At 56.5% G+C, this 23,049-nt stretch overlaps 1 long non-coding RNA gene across 2 annotated transcripts; it reads right to left on the reverse strand.

The window, feature by feature from the left end:
- Window positions 1-364: 364 nt before the first annotated feature.
- Window positions 365-22,921, reverse strand: LOC103558556 (uncharacterized). 2 transcript variants are annotated; one of them, XR_011536220.1, is made up of 4 exons: window positions 12,237-12,731; window positions 7,549-7,685; window positions 5,815-5,928; window positions 365-2,354 (listed from the first exon to the last, which is right to left on the reverse strand). It is a non-coding gene; the product is annotated as an uncharacterized lncRNA (long non-coding RNA). The 2 variants fall into 2 exon arrangements; XR_011536222.1 differs by lacking the exon at window positions 12,237-12,731 and adding an exon at window positions 22,600-22,921 and having other exon boundaries at window positions 368-2,354.
- Between the last annotated feature and the right edge of the window lie 128 nt (window positions 22,922-23,049).

Genomic DNA, 23,049 nt, shown 5'->3' on the forward strand with positions numbered 1-23,049 from the left:
CCCAGGGTCTGCTGCCTGGGTGGGGCACATGGGAGACCTTCCCTCCCTTGAGGCCACCTTGCCTGCCAGGGGACCACACAGTGGTATCCTATGAGGCAGGAGCAGCCCCTGTGGGATGTTATTGGTGAGAAGCAATGAGATCTGGTTTTGCAAGGTGGTAGGGGGAGGCGGGGAGAAGGGCTGAGAGTGGCCATGTGGGGAGCCAGTGAGCATGCTGGTGGAGGGAGGGGATGGGCACCGGGACCCTGCAAGGGGCCGTGGCGTGGTGGTGATGTTTCATTGTGCTGTTTACATGGGCCTCCGTGTCTTCGGAGGGAGAGCAAACCTTGGCGTCTTCCTGACCACTGACCACACGCATGAACTCACAGCAAATTAATCAAATCATTCTTTTCCAGGAAAACAAACACAGAATCCATGTTCAGGACATTTCCCCTCCCCAGACAATGACCCACTGGGTGAAACTCCAGAAAACTGCCTCGTCCACACAGACCTGGGAAGCCCAGACCCAGCCTGTGGGCAGTCAGATGGTGGTCCCCAGAGTTCCTGCTGCTGGTCCAGCACAGCTGGCAGGTTATAGGGGAGGGTCATGTCCCCCTGGGAGGCTCAGGAGGCAGATTTCTGCAGAAAGAGTTAAAAAGCCATCCAGGGTTAGTCACACAGAGGAGGAGGTGACACATTCACATTCGAGGGCTGAGGAGCGTTGTCCTGGTGCCTGTGCACGACCTGCTCCTCCTCCAGGAGCGGAGCTGCAGAGGCCCGGGGCTGATGGGGAAGGCACCACGCCCTGCCAAGCTCCCAGCCTCTCGCAGGGCCTCCCCTGCAGCGGCTCAGACGACGCTGTCCACCTGGGAGCATCACCCTCACAGTGACCCCACTTGGGAACCAAAGACACGGGGCCCAGGAGGCCAAAGACAGGAGGCCCAGGCCCCCACTGGGGCACCCTGGACAGACCAGGTCCCACCGGGGCACCATGGACAGACCAGGCCCCCACCACGGCAGCACCCTGCACTCCTGAATCTCCAGGTCACCCACCAAGTCATTTCCTCTGTGTCTTTTCCTTGTTCCAAGCTCTCCACCTCCCTGAACCCGAGCACACATGGCCTGGAGGATATACTGTGTGACTGTGCATTTTACGGCAGTTTTACAAGAGTGACGTGTCATATGAACTTTCCACCTGTGTCTGGGATGCCCCTGAGTCACCTGGACACGTCTCTTCCATGGAAGGCTGCACAGGCAGATGCTGTTATGACTGAACTGTGTCGCCCCTAAATTCTCACGCTGAAGCTTTGACCCCCAGAATCTCAGAATATGACTTGAAGGCCCTTGAAGATTGGGCCTTTAAAGAGTGACTCAGTGAAACCAGGCTGATAGGTTGGGCTCAAACCCAGTCTGACTGGTAAGAAGAGGAGATGTGGACGCAGACACGCTGAGGGGAGGAGGCTGCAGGGAGGGACAGCCGTCTGCAGGCGAAGGAGAGAGGCCTTGGGGGCAACCGGTGCTGCTGACACCATGATCTCGGAGCTCGGCCTCCAGGATGGTGAGACATGCATTCCCGCCCCAGCCTGTGGCGTTGTCGTGGCAGTGGAGCCCACCGCACACCCAGCATGCCAGCGCCGTGGGTGCCCAGCATGCCAGCGCCGTGGGTGCCCAGCATGCCAGCGCCATGGGTGCCCAGCATGCCAAGGGGCTGGATTCGCAGATGCTCCTGGCTGTAGCTGATGTGGCCGGACCACAGTGCTCCGCATTCCTCTCGGCACACAAGGCTCGCCTGCCCCACATCAGCCCCTGTGGCCATCAGCACTTTTGCTTTTTCATTTTTGCCAGTGTGACATGTCCCAAGTGACACCTCACCCCTCATGAAGCCAGTGCCCACCCAGGTCCTTTCCAGCAACGCACAGCCCCTGCTGCCCAGGGCAGGCCACCCTCGTGGTGACGACCAACTCCCGGGCAGGGTTGCCCCCAAGCCAACAGCTCCGTCCTCTCCCAGTCCTCCGCACTCCTGAGGTATCTCCCCAGAGGCCCCCACCTCCAGATGCCCCTGTCCCAGAGAGCAGCCCCCGTGTCTGTGGTGCTCGCTTCCCTGACAGCCAGTGCACCCGAAACCTTCTCAGGTCTGATGGCTCGTGGACTTGCTCGTTGGTTCGCCCAGTCAAAGCCCTCTCCCATCTTCCCATAGAGTTTGTCTCTTTCTTGACAACTTATAAGAGTTCTTAGTACAGGGGCTGGCCCCGTGGTTGAGTGGTTAAGTATGTGCACTCTGCTTCGGCGGCCCAGGGTTTTGCTGGTTCGGATCCTGGTTGCGGACAGGGCACTGCTCGTCTGGCCATGCTGAGGTATCATCCCACATGCCACAACTAGAAAGACCCACAATGAAAAATACACAACTATGTACCAGGGGGTGGGGGGCTTTGGGAGAAAAAGGAAAAATAAAATCTTAAAAAAAAAAAAGTTCTTAGTACAATATGGACTTTAGCTATCTGTCACCTTAATTAAACTAGTTTCTCAAATCAATGATTTGTCTGCTGACTTGGCTTGTGGAATATTTTGCTACATTCAAGTTTCAAGTTTGATATAGTTAAGTGTGACTGTAGGGAAATATGGAAGTATATATATAAGAGATTACTGTGTTTCTCCAGACAGAGTCTGTATAAGGAGAAGAAAACCAAAAAAATTAATATCCTCAAAGAGATGAGAGAAAGTATCGTGACCACAGAAAAAGATCAGAATGCTACAGAAGTAATTATTCAGAGAACAAAAACAAGCTCTTGGAAATAAACGTGACGGCAGAAATGAAAAGCTCAGTGAAGGAGCTGGAAGTCAGAGTTCAAGCGTCTCCTTGAAAGTAAAGCCAAAGACCAAAAAAAAAAAGGAAATAGGAAAGGTTTTTGGAGTCCAGTCTGAGAGGCCCGAGATCCTGACAGTGTTTACCACAGAAAGAGGGAGAGAGAAGACACAGGGAGGAGATAATTTAAAATTAGTAATTCAGGGGCCGGCCTGGTGGTGCGGTGGTTAAGTGTGCACGTTCTGCTTTGGTGGCCCAGGGTTCGCCGGTTCAGATCCCTGGTGCTCGGCAAGCCATGCTGTGGTAGGCGTCCCACATACAAAGTAGAGGAAGATGGGCATGGATGTTAGCTCAGGGCCAGTCTTCCTCAGCAAAAAGAGGAGGATTGGCAGCAGATGTTAGCTCAGGGCTAATCTTCCTCAAAAAAAAAAAAAAAATTAGTAATTCAAGAAAATTTCTGGAACTGAAAGACAGGAATTTCCAGATTGAAAGAGCTGCTGGGCACCTAGCAATGGGATGAAAATGAAGCCACAGAAAGGCCATTTTCATGAACTGTGAGAACACTGAGGACAAAAAGAAGCCCTAAAACTTCAAGCCAGGAAAACCAACTGGGAGCAGCTCCAGTGGCCTGGTGGTTATAGTTTGGATGCTCGGCTTCGGCGGCCTGGGTTTGGTGTCCCCTGTCAGTATTGTCTGTCAGTAGCCATGCTGTGGTGGTGGCTCACATAGGAGAACCAGAAGGACCTACAACTATGTACTGGGACTTTGGGGAGAAAAGAAAGAGGAAGGTTGGCAACAGATGGTAACTCAGGGCAAACCTTTCCCAACAACAACAAAAAAAGAAAAAATGAAAAACCGAGTGGGTTTCACACCATGGATCAGCAGTGACAATAACATCGCATTTACCCACAGCAGCATTGGAAGCCGGGAGATGCGAGGACAATGTTCTCACAGCTCGGAGGGAAAATGGTGACTGTGCTGGAGTTTTATACCCAACCAAACTGTCATCTGGTGAGCATGGACTAAAGGCATTTTAAAGCCACGTGTCTGCCTGCCATGTGCCCTTTCTCAGGAAACTACTGAAGGACTACTCCACCAAACAAGGAGTAAACTGAGAAAGGGGAAGGCATGGGATCCCGGAAAATCCAACCCAGGGAAGAAGCAAAGGGAATCTTTAGGATGAAGACCAAGGGAGCTCTCAAGGTGCCAGCCCTGCCACAGACCCAGGCAGGATGGTCCAGGACTGCGCAGGTGGGGGCTCCTGCAGGGACCTCCTTGGAAATACCCTTGTGTTAGAACGTAAGCCACTGGTGGGAGCCTGAGGGTGAACTGGTGATGAGTTCAGAGAAAACTCAGCTGGCACGAAAAAAGAAAGGCAATTATTAACTCCAGGGAAAAAAGCGCATCTGTGGGTAGGAACAGTAACCATGGCATGCCACAGGCCTGGCGTGAATGCAAATCTAATTGCTGAATACAGAGCTAACTAGAGATATAAGGTAACTCTGTTGGGAATATAGGAGGACCCAAGTGTGTGTGGGAGTGGGGAGAAGTGAAGAAATAATTGGCATCTTCCTTAGAGTGAATTTAACAGATAGCACCTGAGACGGAAACACTGAGAAGCTGATATTCAGTCACGTTCTCACGCAGACGCTGGCACAGGAGTCGCATGGGAAGATGGAAGTGGTTGCCCGTGGGGCTGGTGTCGAGGGTCTGGCAGAGGCTGGATTTGTTCAAGCCTCACAGAAATGTCTGACTCTTAAACTACATACAAGTATAACTTTGATAAAAAATGAAACTAAACATTCAGTTGGTGCACTCCCCATCCTCTGAGGCCTGGCAGTCATTTCAGCAAAACGGAAATGACCTGTAATGAAAGGTCAGCTGGAACTTGGCTGTGAATGTATCTGTTCTCATTCCATTTTCAAGGAAATGTCTCTGAGCACCTTTCCTGACTCTTCTACGTAACAGGCCACCTCACATTTCCACCCCCCTTTTGATAGTTGATATTCTGCTGGACAGCATCCATTTCTCTGGGTTTTCCCAGTATGGGGCCACATGCAGTCCAGCACCCCCAGCCCACTGTCCACCCTCCGGGTCAGGCACGGTCTCCATGGCGGCCACTCATTTTGCTGCGTGGCCGTGAGGCTGTGTTGCTATGGCGCTACCCTGTGCCTCGGGCCTCATCTCAGTTCACTGTGCCTGTGTTACCATGGCACCCTGGGCACTGAATCTCGGCAGGATTGAATTCCACACATAGACGTGTGTCTTGTCAAACAGGATAAATATGGTTTCCTTGCAAGAGTGTCTGGCCGTTGTCGTGTCCAGGAAACGTAAACCAAGCCATCTGGGTCTTGCTCCCTGCCTCCAGGGCCCCCAGGTTTCAGGCTGTCATCTTCAGGGATGGCTGGGTCATAAATAGGCCCGTGAACAGTTTAGGCCCTTCCCACAGGAAGTTCAGAAACACACACAAACGTCACAGAGGTCCAAGACCCCGACTTCTCCTGGGGAGCCCTGGCATCACCTCGCAGCCTTTCCATGGAGACGACTGGGGCTGAATTTCCAACAGGCCACGGTGCTGTGGGGTCTCGGCAGCCCGGCCGACCAGCACTGGCCCATTTTCAAGCCCCAGCTTTCCCATCTGTTTTCAAACACTCCCACGTGTGTGTGGGCACAATCCCCACCCATCCCCCCAACAAATAGCATAAATGGCCGCTTTCTGTAAGACTGTCCAGCAAGGGCATCCACTTCCAGAGGCCCCCACCTTCTCCCGTGGGCTCCTTGCCGCCCAGGGCACAGCCCCATGCTCACAGCTGGGACCTTTCCAGAGTCCCTGATGCCCCAGTGCCACCAGCAGCATCAGGACACCTCAGAGACAGCAGGCTGGACCGCGGCTCAGAAGGGAAAGCTTCGGAATGGGCGCTGGTGGGGGTGGGGCACGGGTTCTGGAGCCAGCTCCGTCCAGAAGCGATCAGGTAACCTCGGACCCCAGGAGACAAACCTCTCCGGACGCTCCCCATGAGCCTCAGTCCTACCTGGTTCCCGAGGATGGCGGCATCCCGGCACGGCTCCTCAGGACACCCGCTCTGCCTTATCATGGCCTGGCTGGTCGGAATGCGGTGGAAACCTTTGCCTGGTACAAGCGGCCTCTGCAACACAGCCCAGGAATTTTGCATTGAATAATTTTTAACTTCTGCTCTGAGAGAAAACCAGGGTTGTGTAAAGTGTCTGTCTACACAGGAATGCCAAGGGGCTTTCATTTGCAAGTAAATACCTCAATAATAACGAGGAAAACTGCCTTGGGGGAAAAAAGAAGAAAAAACAGAGAAAGAAAGTGCTCACAGGGCCTCAGGGCCCTGCCGGTCAGGCGGTCTTACCTCTCCCCCAGGGAAGTGAGGGCAGCGTCTCAGCCGGGGACCCGCATGGTGGACGGGCTTCTCTGGGGGCCGGCCCGCCTGGCGACTGCTCCCACTCCGCATCCCCCCACCTCCCCTGGCCTCTGACCCCATGCCCCGTCCTGCCATTTCTTTCAACAGCTTCAAATTTCAGAAACTGCCGGAGCCAGGCACCACCCCGGCGACCTGCCACCGCCTCCAGCACTCCCTGGGCTGCTCTGCACTCTTCCGTGGCTCGGACCGAGACCCTGTGACTGGACGTGACAGAGGCCGCACACAGCTCCTGTAGGCCCTGTCGCCACATGGGGGCTGGCCCTGCTCCGATGACCATCACCCAGCGAGCTGGAACATGCACAGCCCCAAACCAGAGTTTTCCTTTAAAAAGACCTCCAGTTCCTCCAGCTCTGGGTCAGGCGTGACAGTCGCTCATAGTACCCAGGTAAGGCCTGTACACCCCATGTGGGAGGGCACCCAGGCGCCATGCGGCATCACCACCCACGGCAGAGGATGGTCCGACAGCCCAGCTCTGTCCCCCACAGGGGCCACAGGCTCGGCACCCTGCCTGCCGCCATAGAGAGCCCTGGGTGTTGGAGGGCTGAGCTTGGGAGGGGCTCTTGTCCAGCAGCCAGAGGTGCAGCCGAGAGAGAGGCCAGACACGAGGGGCCTGGGCAGGTGGGGTCAGGAGGGGCTGGTTCTCCAAACACACCCAGGCTCTGCTCCAGGACAGTGGGAAGCTCGCCTCGCAGTGACCCGGCTGGGCCAGGCGGGTGGACGGGACAGCAGTAGGCCCTCTGTCCAAGGAGGCGGACACTCTTCCAGCAAGGCCCACGCTGGGAACCATCCTCGGGGACAAGCATGGGGCAGGCCCTCAGGACCCGCGCTCTTGAGGGTGGTTGTGGAGGGCCGAGTGAGGAAGAGGACACGGAGCAGACCCAGGCAAGGCCGCGGGGCCAGGGCCCCCCACAGCCGAGGGCGGCCTGGAGGGGTGTAGGTGTCTTGGGGTTCTGGAACAAGAGGGCCCTGTCCCGCTCACCTGGGTGGGGGCACAGGTCCTGCCCCCGCCCCCGCCCGCCCCCACTCCCTGCAGGTTGTTTTGGGTGTGACGCCTGGCTGGCTTTCTTCCATTTCTTCCCTTGTTCACTCAGCATCGGATTTCAGGATGTGTCAGCGTAGCCCTGGAGCCGCTGATAGGCTGCTAGCGTTGCGTGGAGCCCACCACAGCCGCAGCCCCACGCCCAGCTCTGCAGGGACGGCCCCAGCCCGGCTGCCCTGCTGGCCCCTGGAACCCTGTACACACTGGGCCCATGGCCTGCACATGCACCAGTGCGCCACACTGGGCAGGTGGAGGCTGAGAGAGCCCTTCTCGTGACTCACTTGCATTTCTCTAACTGCTGATGAGCTTGGCCGTGCCCCTGTGCCAGGCCTTCCAGTTCAGGGTCTCTTCTTCTGGACGTGCTCACCCATGGCCTTTGCTCGCTTCCTTCTGTGTTTGTGAGATGTCTATCCTCTTCCTGTAAAAATGCAAAATCCCTTGTATGTCCCAGACCAGAGTACCTATGGATTTGCACATGTCAATTATCTCTCGGTTCTGTCGTGTCCGTTGGGCAGGAAACCCTGATTCTGATGTGATCAAATGTGTCCACTTCTCGCCGACAGTTTGTGTGTCTGAGGTTTGGTTTAGGCCCTCCCTCCCCGTCCCTCCAGGCCACCAGGCATCACCAGTGGTTCTTCGAAGGTGGCTGACCCGCACGTGCGATCCGGGACTCGTTCTGTTTTGCCCACAGCACGAGCCTGTCCCCAGACCCCATCCCGGCACTGTCATCCTGTATTAAACACACACGACCTCAGGTCTGTCCCCAGACTCTCGCTCCTGGGCCCGCGTGTCCTTCTTGCCCAGCTCCCCTGGTTTCGTAACCACCGCTTTGCCATGTGCCCGGACACCTGGAAGAGTGAGCTCCTCTCTTCCCTTTTTTTTTTTTTTTAAGGTTTACTTAGTTATTTGTGCCTTTTTCTTCCATAACTTTTAGAGTAAGTTTATCTAGTCCGACGGTAATTTTCAGTAGGGTTGCGTGGACCTACCAGGTTAATCAGGAAAGACTGAGGTCAATCCAAGAACATGGACTCTCCGTGGCCTCAGATCAGCATCCGTAGCCTGTATTTGAGCTTACAGCTCTCTCCATAGAGGCTGTGTATATTCCAGCTTATGTTAATTCCTAGGTACTTTATCATATTCCTTGCTATTTTGAATTCTTTTTTTTCTAATTGGTTATTGCTGGTATAGAGCAATATTGTTGGTTTTTTCTTTTTTTAAAAATTGAGGTGAAATTTACATAATATAAAATTAACATTTTAAAGTGTATGTTCTGGTGGCTGTTAGTGGCAAGGTTGTGTAGCCACCACTGCCTCTCTCTATTTCCAGAACATCTTCATCACTCCAAAGCAAGCCAGTACCCACGAGCGTCCCTCCCTGTTCCCCACGCCCCAGCCCCTGGCAACCACCAATCTACTGTCTGTTTCTATGGATTTGCCTATTCTGGATATTTCATATAAATGGAATCATACAATATGTGGCCTTCTCTGTCTGGCTTCTTTATAATACTATTGATTTTTTTATTGTGATAAAATACACATAAAATTTACCATTTTAACCATTTTTAAGTACATAGTTCAGTGACAGTAAGCACTTTCACATTATTGTGCAACCCTCACCCCCCCATCTCCAGAACTCCTTCATCCTCCCAAACAGAAACTCCGTCCCCATTAAACACTAACTCCCATCCCCCTCCTCCAACACCCCACCCTCCATTCCACTTCCTGTCTCTGAATCTGATGACTCGAGGGACCTCATATGAGTGGAATCAGCCGTATTTGTCTTTTTGTGACTGGCTTATTTTACTCAACACAATGTCTTCAAGATAATACTGTCGATTTTTGTAGGTTGGTCTTTTATTCAGCAATTTTATTGGACTGTTATTCTAATATTTGCCCATCAATTCTATTGGTTTTTCTAGATAAAAACCAATAGAATTTTTATCTCTTCTCTTATAACTGGCATGCCTCTCATTTATTTTTCTTTATCACGTTGGCTATGATCTCCAGCACTGTATGAGGCAGTACCATGATATGAGATCACTCTCGACCTGACCCAGATCTTAAAGAGAATGCACCGGAAGTCTCTCCACTTAGTGTCACGTTTGCTATGAGGTTTTGGCGTGTGAGCTTTATCACATTAGTGAACTTCCCTTTTATCACTAGTTTGCTAGAGGTATTTTTCAAATTATAAATAGATAGTGAAATTTATTAAAAGCTTTTTCTGCATCAACTGAGGTGACTACATCTTCTCCTTTAATCTATCAAACCATCCTTGCATTCTTACGACAAAGCCATTGGACCATGATATATCTTTTTAGTACACTGTTGCACAGAGGATCTTGATGCTACGAGCCAGACCCTACATCCTCTTCACCACAGGGCCGCACAGCAGGACCCACCTCCTCACTGCACTGCTTGACCGTCCTCCGCCCTGACCGCTCCTTGGCCTTCCCTGACCTGTGTGAAGGTGGGCAATGCACAGGAGTCAGGGTAGGCTCAAGACACCAGAAACAATGCCAGGCCTCCAGTGCATTGAAGCCCTCCCTGTTTCTCCACACCCTGTGTTGGGCACTGGGGGTTCAACAGCGAGCAGGTCCCTTCCCTGACATCCCAGGGCATCAGGAGGCCCCCTTGGAACTTGAGTGGAGTCCTCATAGTGATGGTAGATGTTAGCGTGTTGTAAGATGTGAATTCTAATGGCATTTAAAATGCTTACACCGTTCTCAGGAGAGAGAATCCAGGCAAAGAGAACAGAGATGGCATTTCAGAAAATGAATCGTTATATACAGGGCACAGAGCTCATCTTTTCCAGTGGAAAACATGGCAGGAAAAGACCCTACTGTCCAACATATAAGACATTTAAAGAACGGACGCATTGGAATCCTCAAGCTCTCACAGTAACTCCTTTTCACAAGGGAAGCACCTCCAGGACGCTCTGCTTGGGAAAACACCCAGCACCAAGAGTCAGAAAGCAGAAGCATAAAGCACCCTGAGGACTGATTCAGACAGACGGCCTCGCGGTGGGGCCAGTGCTGCACCCCCAGGAGCCGGCGAAAGCATAACCCTGACGGTGCACCTGCGGGCCCTTGGTGTGCGCTCTTGCTGCTGCCCAATCTGCAAGCATTGTGCCCCTTCTCAGGGGCGGCCGCTAACGCCACAGCGGCAGACCAGACCACCCAGGGGACGGGAGTAGAGAGGGACCCCAGGCCCCCAAATGGTATCCGTGAGCACCACCCAGGGGCAAGTCGGTACCAGGCACCGAGGCTGCAACAGCAAAGGGCGCAGACCAGGTCTTGGGAGATGGGGGGCTTTAGTGGGGACAGTGCAGGCTGAACAGAGGAAAGGAGGCAGGAGTGGGATCTCGGGGCATGTTCCGGGCAAGGCCCCTGCCTGAGAGGGAAGGTGCACAGAGTGGACAGGCGGTGAGGGCTGGGGGCAGATGGGGGGATGGGTAGGTGCAGCAGAGGGGGAGGTATGACTTGGGGGGGAAGGGTTATGGCTGGGGGCAGGTATGGCTGGGGGTGGGGAAGGGCCAGAGCATGTGTGATCTTGCCTGCCAGCCGGGGCAAAGGATGGGATCTGTGGGGAAACCACAAATGTACAGGAGTTGGCAAAAGATGAGATGCCCTTGCCCGGCAGGAGTGACGAAAGTGGGCAGCCAACAAAGGCTGGGGAAGCCATGCTGCCAGGGCAGGTTTGAGGACCAGGTGACCAGCAGGGCCAGCCAGAGAGGGTCAGAGGGAGGCCATGGTGCTGGAACCACAACCACATCCCAGACAGCCGAAGGGTCAGAGGTCTTGTGTGTGCCCTGGAACAAGCACCAGGTCAGGGGCCTGCAGGCCGTCCGCTCTGGTCTTAGAATCCCATTCTTTCCGCTGAACCCACAGCACCCCTCTCCCCATAGCAGGGCCCCTGGTCGGCTCTGGGCTGGACGTGAGGGCTGATGCATGGGTCCACACGATCACATTTGTCCTCTGACTGACACCTGGGGGCCAACACGCTGGTCTCTGGAGAGAAGGCCCAAGCCAGGTTGGTGTGTGACCACACATTTGTGTGAATTAAGTTAAAACAAAATGTGTATCTTTTCAAAAATGCTCCTGCTTTATACTCTTAACCAACAACCGCCAGTCCATCAAAACAAACCCATAGATGGGATGACGGCTTCCAGGAAAACACAAAACAAGCCAAAACCGAGTGAGCAATGATCCCGACCAGGGGCTGCTCTACATCCAGGTGCCCGTGGCGGGCAGCCCCTGAGATGCCATGGGGATCCCTCCTCTTGGTGTCCACTGCCCTGTGCCTCCCCTCCCCGACTCCCTGCTAAATGGACACGACTGGACACAAATGATGTCTATAAAAAGACTGTGGTTTGTCTGGGGCTCTCTCCAGGACTGCTCACCCTGGGGGCAGCCTGCCCTTGTGGCAGCCCAGTGGGGCGCTCCGGGCTGAGCTCTGAGATGGCGTGGCCCCTCTCACCCTGCGATGGCGGCCTCCGCTATGCCCGCTGCTCTGGGTTCCTGAGCCACTTTTAGCTGTTATATTTGGGGTCCTTTGTTACCAGGCAGCAGGTCACTGATATGAGAAGCCACGTGAACCCCACATGGAGGCCCCTTTTCCTGCGCTCTGTTTGCTGCTCAGGACCAGCCACATTCTGGCTGACCTCTGGTGTGGGCGAAAGCTCCCCATGCACCTCACATGCCCCGGATCTCCTGCTGCCCCCGTCCTCCTCGCTCCCTGGGCTGGCCTTCGCCCTGCGCCAGGTCGGCCAAGTGTCAGCGCTACCTTCCGGTATGGAAAAGGAGGCCTGGAGCTCAGGGTGACCCCAGGTCCAGCATCCGGCACACTCCCACTGCTGCCCGGGGCTCCATATGGCTGCCAAAGGACCCTCCAACTTCAGGCCCATTTAATACTTAACCCTCAGCACCAAGCCACACCCTAGACAAATATTTATTTGGCAGTTAAGGGCTTACCAGGACGAAGGCCACGAGAGGCTTCTCGCAGCTGTGGCGGCGTGTGAGCAAACCAGGTGCTGACTGGTCTGGGAAGGGCTATCAGTGTCGGGTGGAGGGAGGGTGGGGACCAGAGGCCCCCTGAGCTGTGGGAGGAGAGCTGGGATGAGCCTTGAGGACTTCAGGCTTCTCGGAGATGCAAAGCAAAGATGTCCCACCTGGCAGGAGGACCTGGGTGAGGGTGCTTTGGACACCCGTCCCCTGTGCAGAGGGCGTGTGGGGCCCTGGCTCCGGGAGCCGGGCTGGTGGCCTGTGCCAGCTCAGGATATGTCCTGACGCCCAGGTCTCAGAGCACTGATGCTGTGATAACGAGGCAAAGCCGATTACGGGGCTACAGCCCTGGGAACGCCTTCATCCTACAAGGGTTGTGGTCTGGAAAGACGCCCGGGGGCAGCTCTCAGTGAGGCCCCAGATGATGGGTGGCCTCTGGGCCACACTGGGCAGATCTCCCAGCCCGCCAATGGCCACCCTCGCCCAGAGCTCAAGAACAGTGGTGGGAAGGGGGTAGGGTGTGTCCACCTCGAGCCCCTGGGGACCTGGCAGAACTCTCCTTGTGGCCTCACCCCCAGGCCTGGCTCACCTTGGAAGGGGCTGTGGTGGCTGAGCAGTGTCCTGCAGGGACCCCAGGCTTGTGGACTCAGAGGCCAGGAAAGGGCTTGTCCCTGAGCCACAGCTGAACCCTCCCTCCTCTGACCTCAGTGGTAGGTGGCTGCCAGCTGAGCTGGGTTGAGGCTGTTCAGGGAGGACCCCCGAGCCAGCCCTGGGCCCGTCAGTGCTGATCCTTGACTTATGCCTGGATTCCAGATAGGATGGTTTCCGCCCGGCCGGCAGGGGTTGTGTCCTTGGTCCAGCCTCCGTCCTCTTGCTGACCCCTGGGAGGCACAGGTTCCAAGTGTCCAGGGCCGTCCACCGCTCAGTCAAGACCTTGTTCCCCTCTGCTCTTTGTGCGCTGGGCCTTCGGTCAGGGTGCTCGGAGGGGTCACAGCCCCTCCAACGCAACCTACACTCTTCCGGAGAGCTGAGCCGTCCAGGGAGTGATGAGTCTGATCCCAGGGAGAGCTCCCCCAGGCTTGTTGACAAGATGAGGGAGCAGAGGTGCTGCGTGGTAGAGGGGTGCGATGGCCCGGGATTGCCGGGCCTCCTCTGAGGTGCTGGTCAGGGTTCTGGGGACCCCAGGAAGCCATGATTTGGGACTTTTGGGCACCTGGGCCAGGGAGGCACTGGGTGTCACAGGTTGAAGGAGGGGCCCCTTCCTTCCCCCCAGGAAGAGGGTGCCTCAGTGCCAACCCCAGGAGCACCCCATGTTCCTCAATGGGGCGGGGTGGCAAACTTTCTGATCCTGAGAACCCCTACTTCGGCGTCTCTCCGAGACAGGGCCCAGGCCTACCCTTCTCCCTTTGAGCCTCAGAGTGGCTGGGCAGCGAAGACGAAGCAGCACCCCATGGTCCAGGCCAGCCTCCCGCTGGACAAGGGCGCCACCTGCAGGTCAGCACGAGAATGTGCCATCCCTGAGGGACAGGCTGTGTCCCACTGTCCACCCCAGCAGCCTGGTGGCCCAAATGGGAACCTGCCTTGGCCCAAAGGGAAGGTGGGGTCCCACTTCAGCGCCACAGCAGGCAGCTGGGCAAGGCCCCGCAGACAGAGGATCGGGGTCACCGGGGCAACCTGCAATACGCCCAGACCCCAGCCAGGGGCTGGCTGAACCCCAAAGGCAGGTGTGACCGTGGTCACCTCAGCCCAGTGCGGAGGTGGGGCCGTCCTGTAGGCCTCAGAGGTTTGCTGAGGACAAACGGGAGACAGGCTGCCCCGCGAGGCGCAGCTCCTGGAGCTCTGAGGAGGGTCCAGCAAAGGCCAATGGGCTCTTGCGCTTTCGGCAGTGAGCTTTCAGCACACGGCCAGGGGCACAGCCCAGCAAGCACTGTGTCCCATGAGGCCGGCGCCCTGGGCCCCGTCGCCACCAAACCCTGCGGCTGACCCGAGGCCTCTTCCCAAGCTTCACCAGGCGACCAATGCTCCTGCCAGGTCCCTGCAGCCCACGGGATGCCTCCAGCCCCACCCCACAGTGCCAGGCACATCTGTTGTGTGCTGGGGTCCTGCTGCAGGTGCCAGGCCTGCCAGCAGCTACAGTGACTACACACGGGTGTCCACGTCGTGAGCACTCAGCAAGCTGCCCCTACACTCCGAAAGGCAAGGCCGGAGGGTGGGGCAGAGGGGGGCACCCAGCCCGGCTTCTCCCCGGTCTGAGTTTCTCCCTGACAAAGACCGGGCACCATGCAGCCCAGGTAAACGGGCACAGTTGGGGAGGATGGGAGTGGGAGGTTGTAAACACAGCAATTACAGCCTCCTTCTAATTGCCAGTGACTAATTAACAAATAATTGAGCCTCCCCCAGCACCGAGGCCTGTTTGGGAAGAGCTAACGACCTTCACCTGCTCCTCCCTGACTGCACAGATGCTCCTGCAGGGGACGGGGGTGAGGGGCTCCCAGGGGTTGGGTTACGAAGCCTGCCTTGCTCCCCACATCCTGGGGTTCCCCAGCCCGGGGCACGTATCCTAAGGTCTGCAGACATCTGCGCCCCGGAATGGCTGCATGCGACTCGAGCACCCTTGTGGTCAGGGCAGAGAACCCGTGCTCCTAACAGGGCTGAGGAGCCAGCAGGGCAGCCTCGGGGACAAGGTACAGGTTCCACCGCCCACATCCCTGCCCCCAGGAGCAGGCAGGCGAGACTGGGCACAGCTCCTCCCTGGCCACCGAGCCGCCTTCCTGAGCCACCGCGACAGAAAAGCCCAGGGACGCCCCTGCAGCGAGGTGGGCTCAGGCTGCTCTGGGGCCGTCCTGGCCGGATGGCTGGTCTGGCTCAGTTGGCAGCTCTGCGTGGGTCTCCTATTTCTGCAGCTGCGGGTTATCAAGGGTTGTAATCCCTTTGTCCAAACAGCCATATTACAGGAAAAAGCTGAGCCTGAGAAAGGTCACAGGGTTTCAGGAGACAGGACAGAAACCAAGACCCAGGGACAGTCAGGTCCAGACCTACGCAGACCGGCTGCAGGGGCGGGAAGCTCAGACCTCACAGGGTCCCTGGTACAGATGACCCAGCAGTAACATCTTCCTAAAACCATGGTGTGTACCGCCAAGTGGCAGAGGCAGCATGTCTACTTCTGTCCTCTCACCCGTGTGGTCTCTGTGGCCACCTTGCAATCAGAATGCAGGGGGTTCCACCCACAAGGACCCCTGCTGCACTTGTCTGGCCCCACCACCAACCCGGACCACTGCTGTCTGCTCTCCATCGCCACAATTTCGTCCTGTCAGGAATGTGAGATAACTGGAACCGTACGCACGTGACTTTTCGAGACTGGACTTTTTCACCCAGCAAACGCCCTTGAGGCCCATCCAGGTTGCTGGGTCCTGTGGTGTGGCTGTCCCACAGCTGGTCCAACCGTTCACCTATTGCTGTTTTGGTGGTTTCCAGTTTTTGCCTACTACCAGTAAAGCTGCTATGAACACAGGTTTGTTTTTTTTTTTTAAGTATGCTTTTTGGTGAGGATGATTTGCCCTGAGCTAACATTTGTTGCCAATCTTCCTCTTTTATTTTGTTTTTTTTTCCCTCCCCAAAGCCCCAGAACATAGCCGTATACCCTTAGTTGTAGGTCATTCTAGCTCTTCTCTGCGGGTCAGGGCCACAGTGTAGCCTCATGAGCGGTCCACAGGTCCGCACCCAGGATCCCAACCTGTGAACCCCAGGGTGGTGGAAGCGGAGTGTGAACTCAACCGCTCGGCCGGGGCTGGCCCTGCGCACAGGGGTTCGTGTGGCGCGGTCGCACTCCTCCAGCAGCGCCCGGAGCATGGCAGCTGGGCTGCCCGTGAGTGCAGGCTCGGTTTTCCAGGGAACTGTTGGTGGCCCTCCAGACCAGCCGCACCATCTTACACTTCCCCCAGCAATGCAGCCGATCCAGCTTCTCAGCCGCCCCGCCAGCACTCGGTGTCCTCACTGTCTTTAATTTCAGCCGTTCTGACAGGTGTGTGGTTTTGATCTAGGTTCCCCTCGCGGCTCATGATGCTGAGCATCTTTCCATCTGCATCTCTGCCATCTGCACATCTTCTTCCGTGAAACGGCTCTTCATGTCTTTTGCCACCTTCACATGTTTTAAACTGTGTTTACAAATGTGACACATTCTACTTCTTTTTAAACTTTATCTGAATTAACGAAATCTTCACAAATAGCCGATAAACACCTAGATTAAACTTATACATATCTTATTCCAAAAATTCTCTTAAATTTTCCAATACTTACACAACTTAAGTAAGATTTCACTGAAAATATCAAGTCTCAATAGTTTCCTTGTTTGAACAATGATTCAGTGGCAAAGCTGACCCTCTCAGGGGACACGTGCTCTTACGCATGGCAACATGAAACGTGTACGGATTCCACTTCAACACAGAAAGCATGAGTGTGGCTTTCAAGTCCTCCTAGCCCTTTCCCACACAGAATCGAAACCTCACTGGGGTGGAAGCACCCACTCAGGGACACCATCAGCTCAGTGGCCAAGTGGTACCCTCGACCCGAGGGATTTGTGCAGGATGCCCTCGGATCCGCTCACTGACCTCTCTCGGCCATGTCGGCCACATGGGGCCACCGCCCCTCAGCACATTGACCTGACATGCTTGTCCTCGTGTTCACTGCGTGCCCTCACCCAACGGCAGCTCACAGGTCTTGGGGGCCCCTGTCTGCCTTACGGAAGAGGGGGCGGCACCCAGGGAGCTGATGTGAGGTTTGCACAGGCCAGGCAGGTGCTCTGCTCCCAGGAGACCAGCCTGAGGCAGCCAGCAAGGGGCCTGGCCCAGGAGGGGGGTGCCCTGGTGGGCCCTGCTCAACTTGCAGCCCAGCCCCTGCACCGGGGAGGAGCAGACCACCCTGAGAGCCTGGACAAGGCAGGGAGAGGGGACGCTTGTGCAGCAGACACATGGAGGACGAGAAAACAGTCACCCAGGACCACAGCCAGAGGACTGTCTGTGTGTGAAGGGGAGCACAGATATGAGGCGCTTGCTCCTGGGGGCTCAGGCTCCAGAGGACCAGGCAGGCCAGGGAGGGGGTACTGCTTGGGCAGGAGCTGGGAGGCAGAGTCTGGCAGGGGCTGAACTTAGGAGGGGCCTAGGCAGAGAAATGGTCAAAGCCCTGTGCTCCGTCCTCTGCCCCGGCAGCATCTGAGCAAAGGGGGCAGCTTGGGGGACCAGCTATGATGGGGCGGGGGATTGGGTGACAGGAGTTCCTGGGGGGTCAGGAAACAGCTGGCTGCCTGGGAGGTGGCCAGGCTCATAGCCCAGTCCCCAAAGGGTCTCTTGGGCCAGTTCCCTCCGCTCAGCCTTAGGTCGGGGTCCTGGGTACCGAGCCACAAAGACAGACATTCAGTGTGGCCCCTGCATGGGCCCAGGATCAGGAAGTGAGGTCCCTTTCCCACCCCTCCACCTGGGGCTCTGCACCTGGGAAGGTCCAGGTTTCCTCTGTGTTTCCCAGGCCCCAAAGGGAGGGGTCTCTGGTCCTCCCTGGGCCTGACACTCCCCCCCCCACCCCTTCCCTCCCCACCCTGGCTCAAGACCAACGTGGACCAGAATGGATGGAAAGGCTGCAGCTGGCCCACGGGCCTAACCGGGAACCGCCTACAGTCACCTCCTCCATGGCCAGCGACTACGGCCAGTGCCGTCTGCCCTGGGGCTCTCGCAGCAAGTCCATGCCCTACAGGCTCCCCGGAGGGCTGGCCACCCCCCACCACCAACCCCACAGCTAGGCTCACGATGCACCTGGTGTCTAGCCCTGGGCACCTGGATACAAGTACATGGCTAGAAGGAGGGGGTGGGGTTTGCATGCCTCTCGTTGCAGCCAAGCACCTGGTCACCAGGTGGCACTGCTCCTGCCAGGCTGCCTGACCACGTGCTAACCCTAACCCTGACCCTAACCTGCCCCGGGATTAACCCTGACCCTCCACTGCGTGGGGAGGACACGATGAGGGCGTGTGGCACCAGCATCCTGCCATGGCCTGGGCAGGGCACCACCCTCTGGGAAACGATAGCCGTTGGCGCCCAGGCACAACCTCTGACCCAGCACTTCTGCCAGACCTGGAGGGAAGGTCTGGGCAGCAGGTGTTCACTTAGCGTTATGTGTAGGAGCACAGACCGAAGCAATGAGAGGTTTGCAAATCACGCAGCTCAACAACAGCGTTTAAAGCCGTCTACATTTCCTGTATTGTTAACGCCCTGCCTTGTTCAGAAAGGGTAGACTGGCTGACAAAATACACAAAACGCAGGAAGACAAAATATAAGTGGAAAAAAAGCGAGGGCCAGTGCTCAGGGAATTCTGCGGGATCCTCTCGCCCATGCCCAGCCCTGCGAGCCAGGGCCTGTGTGTTCCTGGACAGGCCGGGCAGCCCCCTGGTCAGTCTCTCAGCTGCATGGCAGTGCTGTTTGAGGCCTTGCTGAGAAACTGCGTAAGAGTGGCTACGATGATAGCTGCAAACAGTGAACGTGCCTTTAGAGAACAAGATGAGTTCTTAGAATCTAAGTCATGGCAGCAGGAACACTGAAAACTAGGTGTAATGACTGGAAAATAGAAGAAAAAAGGAAATAAAATGTGGGAAAGTTACAGGTCATTCCAAGAAGTCCAACATCCAACTGCAAAAAGGGAGCGAGGGGAAGAAGCTGTCACCGCCACAGCACCAGCATACGCCCAGCGCAGGCGGCCTCATGTCAGAGTGAAGGGGCCCAGGTCCAGCAGGACAAACAGAGGAAAGGCCCACACTGGGGCCCGGAGTCACAGGACACCTCCTTCCAGTGGGGATGAAGAGAGGCTGAAGCTTCGAGGGAGAAAACAAGCCATCCACTGCGTGTGGAGACGGGTGACGTCCACACTAGGCCAGAAACTCCGAGGGGGTGTCTCCACGTCACATTCTACAATCTGCCGCCTGCCCACCCCACTCCAGATGTGCAGCGGCCCCGGCTTTCCCAGTGCACCCCGTCCTGGGGACTCCTGGGGGACATACTCCACCCAAACCGGGGAGGGAGACGGATGAAGGCTCCAGGCCACAGGGCAGCGCAGGAGGCGTGACAGCACCCCTGGGGTGACGGTCAAACGACCCCAGAATCAGACCAAGGGAAGCACCTGTCCAGAAGGGAGCACAGAACGGAGCAGCCCAGGAGGGGCTCCTGGGAGAAAAGGAGGCCAGGGCATCTGTGTCCCGAGGGGTGGACGCTGCTGTTATGTTGGGGCCTGGACACTGAGCCTACGCGGACCTTTACTCCCTGCAGGAGTCAAAGCATGTGGCCAGCAGACCCCTGAGGAGAGGAGACGGAGCTGACGGTCAGGGAGACCAACGCGGCTGGAGCTCACAGGACGGAGCAGCAGAGGGGAGAGCGCCTGCGTATGCCCTCTGAACTCACAGGGCACTGGCAGGGACTCAGAGGGGCCTCGGTCGGGAGCGAACGATCACTGCCCCAGGACCACCTCACACAGCTCACGAGAAAGACCCAAAGGACCAGGCTGCTCCCAGGTCCTCTGATGATCCCAGAGGAAAGCCCAGGAGTGCTCACACAGCACAGAATCTCCTGCACCAACGAGGTACAATGCACATTCGGCGACCGGTCACAGAACACCGAAGCCAACTGAGAGTAAGCAGACCGCTTCATCAAAGAATTGAGTGTGTAGTTAAAAACCTCTCACAAAGGAAACTCCAGGTCCAGATGGCTTCGCAGGTAAATTCGACCAACATCTAAGGAAGAGACATGGATTCTATGCCAACTGGCCCAGGAGCCTGAGGAGGAGGGGGCACCTTCAGCCCATCCCACGAGCCAGCACGACCCTGCTAACAAACCACACTCCAGCACCACAGACCCACATCCCTTACAACACAGGTGCAAAATTCCTAGCAAATTAGGTCTTAACTCGGAAGGTTTTAGCAAGGTGTATACAGCAATATGTAAAAAAGACAAAATATCGTGACCGGACAGGTTTCCACAGGAATGTAAGGTTGGTCTAACGTTAGAAAACCAATGGAATCCACCATATGAATAAACTAAAAAAGAAAAACCATTTTTAAAAGTGTTTGACAAAACCCAATATCCATTTCTGATTAAAAACAAAAACAAATAAAAAACCTCTTGGCCCAGTGGGAGTAGCAGGAACGTCGTCTGCTCAGTAAGATCAGGACTTCTGTGGGGCCGTGGAGCGTGAGGGGAGGAAACCTCCCGCAGAGGTATCTAGGGGCCAGATGGTTACTCGAGACCTCAAGAAACCTGTGTAGAAAGACCCAAGTTGCAGACAACTTTATTGTTCATTTCAGAAACTTTAAGGAAAAAAATGGAAACACCAGGTTTTCAATACATCCTGCAAAAAGGATGTTTACTCCCCATTCCTCAGAATCCTGGCCCTGTGGTGTCCACCATGCTAAACTGCCATCCCCGGACCCTCCCCTCGATGGACGACCCAGCTCCACCCAGACACCAGCCTCCCGGGCTGGGGCTCTGCAGAGACTCACTCAGCATCATCTTAGCAGCAGGTTTCTTTGGTGGCGTTTTTGGGGAGGCCGCATTCCACAGCCTGAGAAGCGCTGGAGTGAAAACGTCACCCTCTGATATTACATGAGACGTGATTAACGGGTGATCTGACACTAGGGAGACTCGGAGCTGAGGCAGGCAATAAATAACACAATCCTGGAAGACCTGCATCCACTGGTCTTCAGGAGATAACCAAGAAAGGGGAAACGCCTCAGCTCCTGGACATGCAAAGCACATCTGTGACACGCTTGGCGGGTGCAGGGCCCCAGGGGAGCCGTCAGCAGATGGCAAAGCTGGTGCTTTAATGCAGAGAATGGAAGCATCCGGGTTCAGGCAAGGGCCAGGTTCCTCTCCATCACAGTGGCTACATAAGCTGTCACGTTCCCAGGCACAATTTAGTTCTCACGAGTTTTTATCATCGCTGTCAGTCACACCATTCTGAACACTTGCTGTCATCAGTGACCTTCTCAGTCCTGGGCGCTTAGGCCCAAGTTTCTGACAGAAGGAAACACAGTGCTGTTTGGAAGTCACACTTGGAGACGACATCCCGAGGGGCACCCTGGGAGGTACCTCCTGCTTCTGATCACAGAGAGTCAGTGAACACGACTCTCCCTCCTGTCCCCGGTGCTCTTGCTGGGCGAATACCCTCAAGCCCGAAGACAGACACTCTATTTCCATTGAAAACTCTGGACATTCACAGTTGGGACCAATGTCCTGAGGTGGTGTCCAAAAGGGGAAGGGAACCCCCAGGACTTGGGGCTGGATGGCCAGTTGGGACAGAGGCCAGCAAGGAAGGAGGCTGAGCAGCTGTCCCAGAGTCAGGGAGCGCAGGGGCTGGGTGTGGATGGACTCCAGCTGTTCTGTGGCACCCATGTGCCCGTACACCTGAAAGTCCTAACTCTAACCCGCGTCCGACTCTCACCCAGGGACACTGACAGGGTCCAGACCCTTTCATTATCACATGCGTGATTCAATTTACTGACAAGCTGTGAGGGCTGCAGGACACACACACGGTTCTGTCCACGCGGCGCAGAGGCAGAGCTCGAGATCACACATGCGGAAATTCCCCCGCCACGGTGTCATCTTGTTGGGATAAAGCCAGCCCAGCATGCCAGTCAGTCCTGTCACCTAGACCTCGTGGTCTTTGGGACTGACTGTGAGGTGCATTCACAGCCCCTCCCCATCCATGAGTCCTCAGGGCCACAGGGTGGAGCTTTAGTGGGAAGAGTAACCAGTCCGACCGGCTTCTCCAGCTCAGACCAGAGGTCGCACTCTCTCGTCTCTGTCGACTGTATCCATACAGAAGCGCAGCAGAGACCTGGAAAGCCTGTTAAGAGTGCCTGCTGACAGCAGTCCACCCAGCGCCCCGCACCCATGCCCAGCTGTAGGTGCCCTTCCAGGTCCAGGCCAAAGTCACATCTCTCTTTTCAGACTCATGGCCCAGACACTACTCTCAAAGTAGGGGCCCTTGAGGAAAAGCAGCCCCTCTTTGTTCACGATGACACCCTCTTGGAACACCCAGTGTCCTTTCCTGCCTCCTCTCTGTGGGGTCCCCCCACCTCCAGGGAAGGTACACCCAGGCCGGACACGACAACGGCAGGGGTCAGTCTGACTCTCTTCTCCCAGAAGCTCCTTTGCACGCGCCTTCCCCAGGGCCGGCGCTCACGCCCACGGGGGAACGCGGGAGGGCAGCCCCGGTGTGGGCCGGGCACGCGACGTCCCCGGAGCCCCGGCCGGCGAGGAAGGCCCTCCGCACGGGCAGAGTCCTCCGCGGCCAGGAGCCCTACCTGGTCTCCTCCTGCCGGCCGGCCGGGAGCCCGGGGCTGCAGCCTCGAGCGGACACGGCCTGAGGAGGAAGACGGACAGAGGGCTCACCGGAGCCTTACTGAACTGAGCGGGGAGCGCCGCCCGCTGCGGGCCAGATCGGGAAACGGCCCCGTCCCCGCAGGCGCTCCACCGCCAGCCGCCCGAGGGGGCCGCTCACGCCGTTTCCACTTCGCCCAGTGAGGCCGAGGGCGGCCGCGTCCCGGGGCTCCCTCCGCGGAGGCCGCGCCGACACCCCTACTCGCCCGGGCGGACGCCGCGAGCCTCCACCCGCCGCCCAGCTCCGGGCTTCCCATCTCCTAACGACGCCGAAGCCGGCCGGCGCGCGGGGAATCCTGGGGAGTGTAGTCTTTCTCCTTCTTTCGTGCGGCGCAGGGTCAGAAGTGCCTTAGACAACACTTCCCAGGTCGCTC

Source organism: Equus przewalskii, chromosome 2 (genome assembly GCF_037783145.1).
Source record: "Equus przewalskii isolate Varuska chromosome 2, EquPr2, whole genome shotgun sequence".
NCBI classification, from domain to species: Eukaryota; Metazoa; Chordata; class Mammalia; order Perissodactyla; family Equidae; genus Equus; species Equus przewalskii.